A 15,132-nucleotide genomic window follows, 5' to 3' on the forward strand; every position below is an offset into this window, starting at 1 on the left:
CATTATATAAGCTATTATTTATTATTATAACACAAATTGTTCTTAGGATTCTAGTGCTAAGTCAGCAAAGCATTTAAACATGCTTAATCCATCTGTATTGAGGGAAGCATGTAAGCATGTGCTTAACTTGTACTAAAGTGCTGAGTAAGGATTCTTTTGTGAATCAGCACCCAAAATATGATAAGTGAGTGGAAAACGTTGATTTTCCTTTGTAAATTGAAAGAAGATAATTTGGATACATTCATTCAGACTTTGCCAATGGATGTGAATATAGGTCTGGATTCAACAAATCATTAAGCATGTTCGGACCTTTAAACTTCAGTGCTTTGTTAAACTGGGGTCATAAAGTTTGTATTTACCAAATGTATGGCAAAGCAATTCAACACTATCAAAAACCTTTTCTACAGCAAATGTTAAGGCAGCTGGATCGAATTCTTTTATTGATTTCTAAATTAAAGGCTATGTAATTTATATAGTTCTGTGTTGGTGAGGTTGTGAAACAGAACTGAACTACTCCAGAGGGAGGTCCAAGAGGAATTTTCCTTAAGGGATGCACAATCCCGTCTGGTGTTCTCTGGATGGCAGAGGGACGACTGGGTCAGCACTCTTTTTCTGTGCCTGGTCATCTCTGCTGGCTTGCACAGGAGCAACAGCTCCCCCCACTCACTCTCTGCCCCTGGGGATAAGAATCAGTCAGAGATGGTAGGAAGTAGAAATCCCTACACTGTAGACAGCACATGGACTGCAATTGTGACAGACCCTTGTGAAGAGTAGCTAATGTGTAGAAAGGAGCCTTACAAATTTCATATCCCTCAGGTCAAGCTGAGGCCAAGTCATATTCTGGTTCCAAGGGAAAATCTCTGAAAAAAAAGCAACCCCTCTTCTTTCTAGAGTACACCCAACTTCATGTTGGTGGCCTAATTTTCAGAATGTTGCACTTAATCTGTTACTGAATATTTCAATGAATATAAGAAGGAAGAAAGGAGTGGCATCAAGCTTCAAGGTAAACACTGTTCTTTCTCTATTCATTTTGGCCAATAATGCATTAATAATTTCCTGCATAATGATAATCTGGGTGGAATAATGGTCCTGACTCCACATTCCATTACAATGGTTGTATGCCAGTGTGATGCCTTTGTAGTCAATGTTACAAAGCAGCAGAAGTGGCTTCCAATTCACCCAAACCTTTCAATGCATTCCATTCACTACCAGCATAAAACTGGTACAACAGAGTTGAGAATGTGGTATTTTAAAATAAGTTAGAGCCTAATCCCTAAAAGAAACCTCAATCAGTCCTCCAATAATGCTTTAGATAGCCCCCCCCCCCCCCAGTCTATGCACACTTTTCAAGCACTAACTTGAAAATAATGTCTTTTTAATCCTTCACAGAACTCAAAATATATATTGGTCACATTTTCTTTTGGACAAAAGACAGAGGATGGTAAATTGGATCCAGAATGTGAAATACATAGGCTTTTTAGAACATATGAAAACAAATCCGACAGGTGTTTATAAGTACAATTCTGCCCCATTCCCATCACCTTAACTAAAATTGTAACTGCTGCGTGACCTCTATATAAATATCATTAAATTACTGCCCCCTTCATCTTACACAAAATGTTAGAGGGACTAGCTAAACACATTAGCAGCTGTGAAACATATGTGCTATCATATGAGGGTCCCCAAACATAACAAATCAATTTTCAGGACAGTGGATGAATATATTTGAGCCATAAAAAAATTACTAATTAGTGACCCAAGTAAACAAGCCATACTGAATAAAAACAAGCTAATATTAATAACAGACTAACAGCTTGCCCATTACCTGGGGCAACATGCAACTGACTGATGATGTGATCTCTGATGACAGATAAATACAGATCCCTTTTATCCTTCTAAATTCTGTCTACTGAGAAAATTAGCAATTTCATCAGTATCATCAGCTGAGGAGCCACAAAAGCACAGATATTGTTTCTGATTTAGAAGAGGTGAGAGGGGATGATGGATACCATTGATAAAAAGTCCTAAACTGAGGCCAACCATATATAAGAAGGCCTGGGTGATATAGAAGTACTGATGACTGCTGCTTCCATTTCTGGTTACACAGCTTGGTCTCTATTGCTTTGTTTTCTGCAACAGCAGATGCCTAATTTTTAATAATCCTTTTCAGCCCCCTGCAAATATGAACTTTAAAAAACCAGTTCCATCAAGTCACGCTCTCCCCACCTCAATAACACTTGCAAAACATTATGTTAATATAATAGCAGAGCATTCAAGAGTGAACCTCAAACACCAGCTAACCAGAACAGAAACAAATAGACAACTTTCAACTTCTGTTAACTGATTGTTTGGACTATTGTTCCCCCGCCCCTTCCTGCCACCACCACCACTGATGCCTGCACAAAACTCCTTTTCCTTCCAAGGTCTCCCCAGGGTGGGTAAGTGATACTTATCACAAGGATGGGATTCAAAGTGAATGCAGCAAACTGAAATTGCGCTTTGACCTTCTCTTTCCTGAGCTGTAATATGCTGTTCTCAGTTTTCACCATTAGAAAAAATCAGAACTGGGCAAAATATTTTTCCTTTCATATGAAAATTATTGTGTTTTATGTTTTTCATATTAAAGAACTGCCTCGAGGCCCCGAATAAAGTCTGATTCCTCATTGAGATAAGCACATTGGGCTAGAGTCAAAGGGACTCTTGACATTTGAGGTGCATAAATCCCAGATTTAGACCGCACTGGGATTCACAAATCCCCTGCTCAGATGCCACCTAACCATGTACATGCCTAATATATATATATATATATATATATAAAAAGGCACTTAGTATCTAAATTTCCACTATTCAAGGTTCTGAGGCCTATGTTTCTGCTTCTCAGCCTCCTTGGTGTTGCCTCACTCTAGGCATCCAGACACCTAAACCCTACTGCAATGCACAAACTGGGAGTGACAGGCATTCCTTCATCTAACTCATCTTCAGGGAACACTCTGAGCCTATCTCCAAACAAAACAGTTAGGAGAAAAGGAAGACATCCTCCCTTGCAGATTTTGGCCTGGGTGTTAGCATATTCACTGGAATGTGAGAGATGCCGCCACCCCATTCAAAATTTTCACAGGGATCTGCCACCTCTCAGGTAAGCACCTTAATCGCTGAGCATTGGCTGTTCGGATGTGGGGCTCACTTTGTCTCTTCCACTGAAGCTGTTCCACTATGGATAAACAAAGTCAATGTTTATGGGGGTGGGGGGGAGGGGGGAAGACTGGATAGGATTCTAGATTTCCCTCATGCTAGGTGAATAATCTAACCTCCAGAATAAAGAGTCATTCTGATGACTATGCTTCCCCTCTTTTTGGCCTAATGATGCCTTAAGTATTTATCCAAAGTGGAACAGCTTCAACAGGTGAGATTGGGGGGAACCTAGACCCTGTGAGTATCACCTAGCTCAATGGCTAGGGCACTCATTGGAAAGGTGGCTGATCCCAGTTCCAATCCCTTCTCCCCCTCAGGTGGAAGGCGGGGGGAGTTGAATGGGGGGGGTCTGCTATATCCCAGTTTTAGCTCAGACTCAGACATTTGCCATCCAGACCTCCAAATAGCTAGTGACAGTCACAATCACTTCAGTCCTCATGCTCCACCCCCCCCCCACACACACACACTACCATCCTCCAACTAAATGTTGTGCAACTCAGCACATCTCTTTCATTTTTAATACTCTCCCCCCCACACCCCCATGTCCCAGGCTTTTTGGTGACCTTTGTGCAAGCTTTGACTTCATGCATTTCAAGTTTGTTAGCAAATCTTTGCATATTTATTTTTTGTCTTAAACTTTCCCTTTAAATATCTTAAACTGTAGGGAAAAGTCTCAAGAAAATGCTGTGTATTATAGGATGAAAGGACTCCTGGTAATCACAAAGCCTGAATAAAACAGGAACTTGAAAAGTAACATTCAAAAGATGTTATATATGTCTTTTAAATAATATTCCCATTTTTATGACACTGCATGCAGAACATACAACATTCTTAAAAAAAACCCCAGTCTGTCTGATGATCCACTAGGAAATGCTATTGTATATATCACACACATACATACTATCAATACTTAATTCCTTTGTCCTCACTGTGATCATAATTAGATCTGTGGTACACAGCGTGTATTATGCATGCAGACTAGACAGCTTTAATAAAACGTATTGATGGCAATAAACTTTTCAAACAGTACAGCAATTTCTATTTCAGCAAGGACCTGAATGCAAGTGTGGCAGCCAGAATAAGTTGACTCGGTTGTGCCACTGAGTTATAAAAACAAAAGCAAAATGCAAAATGTAGACTTGATTTATGTTCACAGTAAGGATATATTTTGAATTAATTGTTGGATCAGGTACTCCGTCCATTAGTTATTATAATTATAGTAATTATTACTGTATATCTGGTGGTTGTTTCTTTGGAAAAACGAGGGAGGCTTCCGAATTATATACTGTTTCTCACAAGTAAGGGTTCACAACTAAGGTAAACTTTTCGAAGTGCTTTGGGTCTAGCTCCCCAAAGGGATTTAGACTCCCAAATGCCACAGTAGGCACCTAAATCAAAAACTTAGATCCTCAACCCTCCCCTCATTCCCCCCCTCCGACAGTGGCCACTTAACTCTATAGGTGCCTAAAGTCTCCCCTGCACATAGGTTTTTGTCAGGGGCCATGAGCAAAGCTGTATAAGTCCTGACACCGCTGTGCTGCTCAGAACCTAGCTTTTGCCTAAGTCCCAGTGAGGCAACACCACCTGGCTTAGGCCCTAATCCCAGGACTGGGTTCAGAGTTGTGAATCCTGAGCAGGGATAAGGAGTGCCCCTCTGGCCCCGAGTTCCATTTCTCTCCTCAGAATTCCTGCTGGCTAGCTGAGACAACGCGCCACTCAGCTTGATGGCTATTCTGAATTCCACTCTCAGGTGCCTAACACCTTATGCCTTTATGAGAAGGCTGGGTGATTAACCCAGGGATGTGGATTGCACTAGGGTGCCTAAAGTTAGGGGTGGTAATGCTGAGTCTAAGCCCCCTTCGTGAATCTGATTTAGGCACTTAGGGCTTGTCTACACTTAAAACGCTACATCAGCACAGCTGCATTGCTATAGTGTTTTAAGTGTAGACATTACCTATACCAGTGGGAGGGATTCTTGTCGGCCTAGGTAATCCACCTTGGTAATCCCCAAGACATGGTAGCTAGGTCTATGGAAGAATTCTTCTGTTGACCTAATGCTGCTATCTACACAGCGACTTAGGTTGGTTTAACTGCCCTGCACTGGGGGAGGAGGGAGTGGATTTTTCCACACCCTAACCAACATAGTTACACCAACCTTATATTCTAGTGCAGACCAGGCTTCAGGCTATATTCAGTGGTGAGCTGGAGCCGGTTCGCGTGAACCAGTTGTTAAATTTTGAACCAGTTTTAGAACCGATTGTTAAAAATTGTTATGGCTCCCTGAGTTCCCAGCCGGGGAGGCTCCCTCAGCTCCTCCCCTGCCTTCCCCCCCTCACAGAGCTTCAGCCTGTCGGGCCACCAGCGCCAGCTCTCTGGACTGTTCCTGGGCAGCTCGGCAGCGCCTGCCGCTTTGAGTGGCATGGTCAGGGGGTGAGGCTGCGAGCTCCAGTGGGCCGCCCGGCATCCATACATGTTGCCCTCAGCAGTATGTTAAGTGGGCTGGGCCAGGGCTGGGAGGAGAGGTTGGATAAGGGGCAGGGATCAGTTGGAGGGGGCGGAGGTTCTGGGGGGGCAGTCCAGGGACAGGAAAGGGGTTGGGTAGGTATGGGAGTTCTGGGGTGGGGTCTGTAGGGCAGGGCCCGTGCAACTACTAGGTGGACTAGGCGGCCGCCTAGGGCATCAAATGGTTGGGGGCACCAAAGAGCGATGTCCCCCAATTTGTTTTTAAACAGCAGAGCACAAGGCTGCCTCTGCTCCCCGCCTCCCGAGGGCTGCCCATGGTGTGGCCAGTCCCTCCCCCCAGGGGAGCAGCTGGCGGTGGAGTGGGGAAGGGGAGGGTCTAGCACTAACAGCTGCACCTTGTTCCCTGTGCTGCGGACCTAGCCGAGCTCGCTGCCACCCCCAGGACTCACAGCCACCGTTGAGAGCCCCGGGGGCGGCAGGGAGCCCGGCTCGGCCCAAGGTGTGGGGAAGAAGGCGCATCTGCACTCTGCTCTTCGGGTGGAGAAATTGGGTGTCTACTCCGCCTGCAAGGTACCTAGCTGGGCCGCGGGGAGCCGCAGGGGCTCATGGAGCTCCTGGGAGTGGGCAGGTCCAGTCCCTGGCCTGGGGAACGGTGTACGTGGGAGCAACCCGGGCACCTGGTAACCCCCCACCCAGCCAGCCACGGTCACCTTCACCCTTGCATCAACCTCGGGATCCCCTCCCTGCCTGCAATCTCCCTCCTGCCCACTCTTCCCTTGTGCAAACCCCTCCCTGCCACCTTCACCCCTCTGCAACAACCCCGGGCACATACACCCCCTGCCTGCCAGGCCCTTGCAACAACCCCCCCCCCCCGCCCACTTCTCCCTTGTGCCACTCCCTCCCTGCCACTGCACTCCCTGCAACGAGCCCCTTTTGCCTCTGTGCGATCTCTTCCCTGCCACTACACCCCCACCCCCTCCACCTCTTGGCACATCCCTTAAATCAGAACTTTTTACAGGGAACCAGTTGTTAAGATTTTGGCAGCTCATCACTGGCTATACCTGATCACGGCCCTGTCATTCAGGCTACAGGGTTGAGAATTTCAGTGTGCACTAGCATGCATCCACATAGGGGAATTACAGTTCAGCTTGCCAGTGCATGCTGCAGTTCACAGCCCCATAGTATGGCTGTGTAGAAAAGCTTTATGTTTCATTGAAAGCCAAATGGAACGTAGACTCCTAACACCTAAATCACTCGTGAAAATGATTCTTCAGCTTCAAAGTCATTTAGGGACTTCTGAAAATGTAACCCATACGCCATAAATATAGGATCAAATTCTGAAAATGAGACTGCTCATGTGCTTCAAGTAGGCATGTGCTAACTTGCTGAATGAAGGACTTAGGTACTATCATCCAAGGTGCTGAGCACCTCAATTCCAGTAAAAGTAGCGGGTACTTTCCACCACTCAGGAAATACTCAGCATCTCACAGCAGGACATTGCACCCTCATTTAAGAGGATGGAGTTACGGAAGATATGACAGAAGAACATAACCTGAACTATCAGGCTGAACAAGTCCATGAAAAATAAAATCAGTGCATATGATTAGCAACCATGAAGGTGAACGAAACAAGCAGGGTCTTACACATAACTATCACAACATCTGGTATATCTCATCCAGTGCACCAAATGCCCCAACAACAACTATGGGCATGAAGCCAAACAATCACTTCACTCTCAAATGAAAAATGATAAAATAAACACCATATCATCTGTGTGTGAGCACTTTTCACAAAATGATCACTGCATATCTGAACTCTCAGTCCTCATCCTCCAAGGAAATCTGCACAATGCCTTCAGAAGGAGCTTAAATTCATAACTTTGCTAGACACTAAAAGTCTTGGTATTAATTAAGATACTGGATTTATGGTTTATTACAACAATCTATAACCCACTAACCCCGATTTTCTTTTCTTTCTTGCGGCGGGGGGGGGGAGACACGCTTCTAATGATTGCAGAGATGTTAACTGCACACTTCCCCTGGAATGGTCTCTTACAATGTTAAGTATTTATGCTAAACAATCTGTTCCACTTTGTATTTAGCTGTAACACTCGGAGTACCTTTCCCAGACCTGAAGAAGAGCTCTGTGTAGTTCAAAAACTTCTCTTTTGCCAACAAAAGGGGGCCCAATAAAACATACTACATCACTCACCTTATGTCTCTCAGATCCTGGAACCAACACAGCTACAACACTACAAAGAAAGTATAAATGAGCTGAAGAGACAAGTTTTACTTGGAGAGAAAAAAAAAGCAATTGAGGAACAGGATAGGGAGAAGGGTTGTGGTCAGCCAATAAAACATATGCCAGATACCCTTTTCCTCTTTCTGAATTACATGAAAGAGGGACTATATGTGTAACAGGACAATAGTATACCCATCTATAGTGACCCATCCACACAGGACAGGGTTTCTCCACAGCTTCCAAACACACACTGCCCTGCCCACTCTCCTTTAACCAGGTATATTTTTCAAAACATAAGCAAAACAAAAACAAACAGTTCCACAGCTCACCCTTCTCAGCCAGGCTTTATTAAATCAACTCTGTTGTCTGTTAGCTCGGTAACCCTCCAAGAACTGTAGCCCCAGGACAACCTTCTGAGCACCTACCCCCTTGTTCCAGGACCTCACCACAGCCTGATCCAATCACTCTACCCCTTCCTTCCCTATGACAGGTCTTTAGAGCCCCACTTATAGTTCTGATCACCTTATCTGACTCTATTTGGGCCCACCTCGTCTAAAACAGGGGAAATGGGCTTGGTCTACTTATAGGGACCAGCTAGTCCATGGCCAGACCCTATACATTTCCCTTTGTTGAGTTCCTCATAAATGGTCTATTCAGAGGGGTTAGCTTTGGAAAGGGAGAGGTTGGAGCTTCCAAACGCCACAGGTTCTAGGGAGAGTCTAATCCCTTAGGAGCCCAGGCCACCTGTGTTTGTACTGTATGTGGGGATGAAAAAACATCAACCACAATTAAACTCTGCAGTATTAACTTCAGCTGCTTTTTCCAGTGTGATTTATGCCCACTTCTGAGGGAAATGTATGGCCAAAAAAGTCTACTTCCTGCCACTTTCCACCCTAAATAGCTTCCTATATCCATTATGTGCTTATTTAGCAGAGCTGGGTATGTGGAACGTCTGAGGCTCTCCCAGGAGGAGAGAATTATGAAGCATTGCTTTGGCACCTCCTTTCCAAAACTTTGTGTCTTATCTACTTGATTAATTAGCTGTTACCACTCAAGAAAGAGATCTTGGAGTCATTATGAATAATTATCTGAAAACATCCACTCAGTATGCAGTGGCAGTCAAAAAAGCAAACAGAATGCTGGGAATCGTTAAGAAAGGGATAGATAATAAGACAGAAAATATCATAGTGCCTCTATATAAATCCATGCTATGCCCACATCTTGAATACTGTGCAAAGATGTGGTCACCCCATCTCAAAAAAGATATATTGGAATTAGAAAAGGTTCAGAAAAGGGCAACAAAAATGTTTAGGGGTATGGAGTGTCTACCATATGAGGAGAGATTAATAAGACTAGGACTTTTCAGCTTGGAAAAAAGACAACTAAGGGGGGATATGATAGAGGTCTATAAAATCATGACTGGTGTGAAGAAAGTATATAAGGAAGTGTTATTTACTCCTTCTCATAATACAAGAACTAGGGGTCACCAAATGAAATTAATAGGCAGCAGGTTTAAAAAAAACAAAAGGAAGTATTTTTTCACACAACGCACAGTCAATGTGTGGAACTCCTTGCCAGAGGATGTTGTGAAGTCCAAGACTATAACAGGGTTAAAAAAAGAACTAGATAAATTCACAGAGGATAGGTCCATCGACAGCTATTAGCCAGGATGGGTAGGGATGGTGTCCCTAGCTTCTGTTCGCCATAAGCTGGGAATGGGCAACAGGGGATGGATCACTTGATCACTACCTGTTATGCTCATTCCCTCTGGGGCACCTGGCATTGGCCAATGTCAGAAGACAGGATACTGGGCTAGATGGATCTTTGGTCTGACCCAGTATGGCCGTTCTTATGATTTTATTTTCTGTCCTCTCCTGCACTCCTCACAAAGTGTTTTGTGGCAATCCTTTATTAAATAGTCAGTTATAATCTACATACGTTCAAAGGTAAAAGCTTCCACTTTTGTTTTTTAATTATCCCTTTTTAGACATTTTGCACTGATGCACTTGTCATGAGTTTGGAAACAACATGAAGTAAGAAAAGGAAAGAAAACTCCCTTTCAAAATTATGTTGAACATGGGTTCGGGGAAAGCCCAAGTCTATGACTATCTCTGTGTATACCTAGAAGATTGTGTCTGCTCCCATCAAATGCAAAACACACCCTGGCCACAAAGATCCATAAAATTGTAACACCCAGACTATTGTAATACGTTTATCTAGGAAGGAAGTCCCCTGCCCAAGGAAGCTCCAACTTGTTCTCAGCCCATTATCCCAATATGCCAATAGCCACAATGTTCTTGTTGACCATTAAGAAAAGGTTTTTAAATCATGGGAGACAGAATCTTTACCAGATCCAGATCAGAAATATGGAATGCACTGGCAGAAGGAATTAAAAAACAACCAACCAACCAAAAGCCTAACCACATTCAGGGCAAAATGCAACAATAAATAACAGGCATCTCACAAATTCATTGAAAAGAAAACACAAACAAACAAAAAATAATAATAATAAAAAAACCTGTTGGTGGTAGGAAAGGAAAAGAGAGAGGGGGAGAGAAAGCATTGTCATCATTTAACAAATGGAAAGCTGTTGGATACTGTGGCTATCAGGTCTGTGCAAGTAACCAGATAGGTTATTACATATGTCCTCATTGTAGTATGTGAGCACTTTCCAGTAGTGCATTGAGCAACATGCATAAGTGTTTTTTGTTCTCTCAAACGCAGAGAAGGGTGCGCAGTGAAGTGTCTTATTTTGATTGGGTGTTTCTGATTTTTTGGGGGTCTCTTTCTTTTTTTTGATAGCGAGGGAAAGTTAGTAAATGCTCTTTTAAATTAATTGTGATACCCCAGAAATATTCCTAGAGCTGTACAACCCTTACTCATGTCAGTGAGTGCTTATTCACAGAAGCAGTCCTTCTGACATGAGTAAGGGTGGCATGATCTAGCCCATAATGTTTAATGTCCTTCAAATCTGACCTGGGTGATGTATTATAAACCTACAGAGCTTTCAAGAAATGTCTCATCAGCAGTATCTGGTGCTGAACTAGATATATGTAAAAATTCCAATTGGAAAGCTCTTTGCTGCTGTGTTAAAGATTCTTAAATTCAAATTTAGACTTGAATTTTATTAACACTACCCCTACCACTTTTTCAGCTACACAAAACCCCCTCATGATTCTAAAATACAGCTTTTGCCTGTTGTCATTATTTATAGCATTTTAAATGAGGAGGGAGTCTTAATTCTTTGATTTTCTGCTTTGGCCCTGGTTTACAGCTTGCATCAGTGCTCCAAGCTGCAATGATTATTCCTTTACCTATGAATAGGTGGTTGGAAATTCCTTTTAAGCCAATCAGCATTTCTAGATTGGCCAGAAGAACTGCAGCAGAGCAATGGAACATACTACCTCTCTAGAAATTCACCTCTGTACCTCCACTAAGCTCTGAGATTCTGACACTCTGTGAAAGCATGTTGACAACCTTCTTTAAATGTGCCAAGTATATTAGTAAAAGTAGTGACAAACACACAATATCAAGTTAGATACAATTTTATGATGCCTTTCCTTCATAAGTCCTAGTTCTAAAAGCTTTACCTTCATAAAGAACCATTGCAAAATATCACTGAATAAGATATGGAGATAACTTGGACAACTAAAGCATTAGAATGTATGCATTTATAAGGCACAGCAGATTGTCAAAGGACTAATGTAAATAGGATAGCTGTGAATCTCCATGTTCCCCTGTTCAAAGAACATAGCAGACACTAAAAATTCAGCAAAAAACGCTACCCTCATTTGCTTTGAGACTATGTGTTACAGGTAATTTAATTTGACAATGAGTACTGTATAGTCTCCTTTAAATTTTCTGTGTTATGCTGGGTTATGTTGCTTATGTGGCATCTTGTATACTGATGTGACACAGTATAATGTGATTTAATTCAATATGACAGTTACAGCTAAGAAGGAAACCTACTTTGAATCAGATACTCACCATCAATTTCAACAGTGGGTATCTGATCTGATTGGCTGAGTTTTAGGGGATTGGATATCTGTGAACAGCAGGTTCTTTTGCGTATTTGTGGCAAACTACGAACAGTGATGCCTTTCTTCCTACACATCCTTTGAGGGTGCTCACAGTGAACTCACTGATATTCTCAACATGCCTACTAGCCTGGATAACTGTGGGGTCTAGGAGACAGAAATAATAGATAAACTAACACCAGTAACGAACATCAGACCTCTAGGGTATGATGGAACGCCTCCCTGAGCATTCAGAAACGAGTTGAGAAATAACATTAGCTAACAGTAATAGTCATGGAAAGCTTCATAAACACAAGTAAAACCTCATAATTGTAGAAGCAAACAATTACATTTTCCTGCATATGCAAAGGATCTGGCGAATATAGCGTCACCAACAGCTAACTGTTAAAGACATCAGAACTTTCCTGCCTGTGTAGCATGGAGGTAGCTTGAATAAATTGGGGGAAGTTTTAGTGTGGGTTGTTTTGTTTTGTTTTGTTTTGTTTTGTTTTGGAGGGGTGGAACCACTTTCTGCAACAGCATTTCCTGCAGGTTTTTCTCAGTGACAATTGTTACTGGGTAGGGCTAATCTTCTTTAATTTGCAATCCAATGTGGTAGAGTTCTGTAACCCAGGACTCTATTGAGTAAATAATATCCATTGGCTTCTATTCTATGAAAATCTGCAGAAGTTTCAGAAGACAAATTTTTGACATCATAGCTGGCTGAGCTATTCATCAGCTAAATGTGCAGAGGCACAAGAGACATTTTTAAATCACTTTCTCTATTTCCTGTGGTATTAGTTATGGTGGCATCTGGAGTGAGTGGAGCCATTGGAGGTAGGACAGCAGACAGCTCATTCATTATGCAAAAAGAAAAGGAGTACTTGTGGCACCTTAGAGACTAACCAATTTATTTGAGCATGAGCTTTCGTGAGCTACAGCTCACTTCATCGGATGCATACCGTGGAAACTGCAGCAGACTTTATATACACACAGAGATCATGAAACAATACCTCCTCCCACCCCACTGTCCTGCTGGTAATAGCTTATCTAAAGTGATCATGATCTGATGATCACTTTAGATAAGCTATTACCAGCAGGACAGTGGGGTGGGAGGAGGTATTGTTTCATGGTCTCTGTGTGTATATAAAGTCTGCTGCAGTTTCCACGGTATGCATCCGATGAAGTGAGCTGTAGCTCACGAAAGCTCATGCTCAAATAAATTGGTTAGTCTCTAAGGTGCCACAAGTACTCCTTTTCTTTTTGCGAATACAGACTAACACGGCTGTTACTCTGAAACCTGTCATTCATTATGGTTAACTTTGACTATAGTTTTCCCATCCGGAGCTGTTCTTGGTCCCCTCATTGCCTTAACTAAAAGAATCAAGGTGGTAGATGTGCAAGTGATACTTTTCTTGAATCATGGCCCAATGCCACTCTTTATTTCATTCCAGTCCACTCATTCCTATTGCTAAATATATTTTTTTCTAGAGATGAGCTCAAATCTTAATATTGACCCTGAAAATCCCTAATTTTTGGTTAAGTTCAAATTGCGAAACAGTATGTTCTAAGGGATAGGACTCCCACATTCCTTCCCCTTGTCCCCATCTACCCAAACTTCCCCACACAAAAAATAAAAACCTGTAACACAAACAAATCAACGACCCAAGCCCCTACCACTCACCCCTAACTAAACACCCTACCGCCAACCCCCAGCAACAACCAATCAGTCAATCAAATATTTCTAGCAGAGTTTTTACCCCTAAAAAGAGAGAAGTCCCAGATACTCCATGAATCCCACTAAGGACTTTGCTGGTGCTATTGATTTGCAAGGAAGTTGCTCAGATACTCTGGTAGTGGGTTGCAGTATAAAAGGACTGGGAATAGGACTGGAGTTCTATTTCCAGCTCTACCTCTGATCCACTGCGGGACCCTGGACAGGTCACTTCCCTTCTCTGCACTCAAGTGTGCCCATCTGTAAAACATAAAATGATAGTTAGCCTCTGTAAAACTCTCCTAGAGCCATACAGTTGCTAAGTGTTATCTGAATCCAAACTTTGTAGCTCAAGTCTATCTGTTTCCCTCCTCCGTCTCTGTCTCTCTCACTCACTCTTTTCAAAGAATTTAGGGAAATAAGACAGGAAAGCTCTTCAAACTTTAATTATAATGGCACTGGTGAAATCACCCAGGAGAAAAGTAAAAGTGAACTGTGCTGTTATTGTTCTGGACTTGCATTCTCCTTCCCGTTTCCCTCCCCCCTGATTAGTTCCACTCTCTGATAATAAAATAATTGAATCTCCAAATACAAAGCTATAAATATTGGCAGCTTTCAGGCTTACTTCCTATGCAGAGCCATGATGGGTGGGTTGAAGATCAGCAAGTTCACAGGCTTTAGGATGCAATCCTAGAGGGGCTTGATTGCCAGAGTTCATGTCTCTGACAAAGAAGTCAATGCAGCTATCATATTTTTCTCTTCAGTTACAGATCCCTCACACACTGCTCTCACATTACCCTTAATATCCCTCTCCCTCATGGCTCCCTGCTTGAGCTTCCCCAGTTACTGTTTACATGGCCTCAGGCTTTCCTTTTATATTACTGGTTCATTGATCCCACCACAAAGGGTCATGTCCTTGGGGGGAATTTTTTCTCTTTTTTTAAATCCTTTTGAGTTTAGGCCTTTGAGAGCAAAACATGATTCTAACAGACCAAGGGAAGTTTGCAAGCCTAACTCCCCGCTCCCCCTTCCCCAATAGACACTAAGGAGCTTGTCTGTTGTATGTGACTTCCTGCCACACAGCTCTTTGCAATTCTACTTTGCAAACTTTGTTAATTAATAATCATAAAAATATCTGGGGAATAGTGAAAAGGAAAAAAAATCTCTGTGGATTTAGAATTGCTATTGTATTTGTGTGGCACATGGCAATTACACTTTGCTTTCATATTCTAATAGGAATGAAAGCATGGTAATACTTTATCTGCTATCCATATTACAGTATTACAAAAAACCAGAAACCTTGATTTACACAGCCAAAAGCTTTTAAAAATCAATACAGCCCAGTAAATTCCCTTTGTCTATCATATTAAATATATAATTTGTGGTGATGCACAAATTCTTTTTGGTTTAATCCAACCTTTTTGAATTTAGAAGCTCAGAAGAAAATGTATTTGAGCTCAACATTGTAAGTCAAAAGCTTGTCCACATTAACATAAGGAATATAAA

This window comes from Lepidochelys olivacea (genome assembly GCF_965140295.1).
Source record: "Lepidochelys olivacea isolate rLepOli2 genome assembly, chromosome: 1".
In the NCBI taxonomy this organism is placed as follows: domain Eukaryota; kingdom Metazoa; phylum Chordata; order Testudines; family Cheloniidae; genus Lepidochelys; species Lepidochelys olivacea.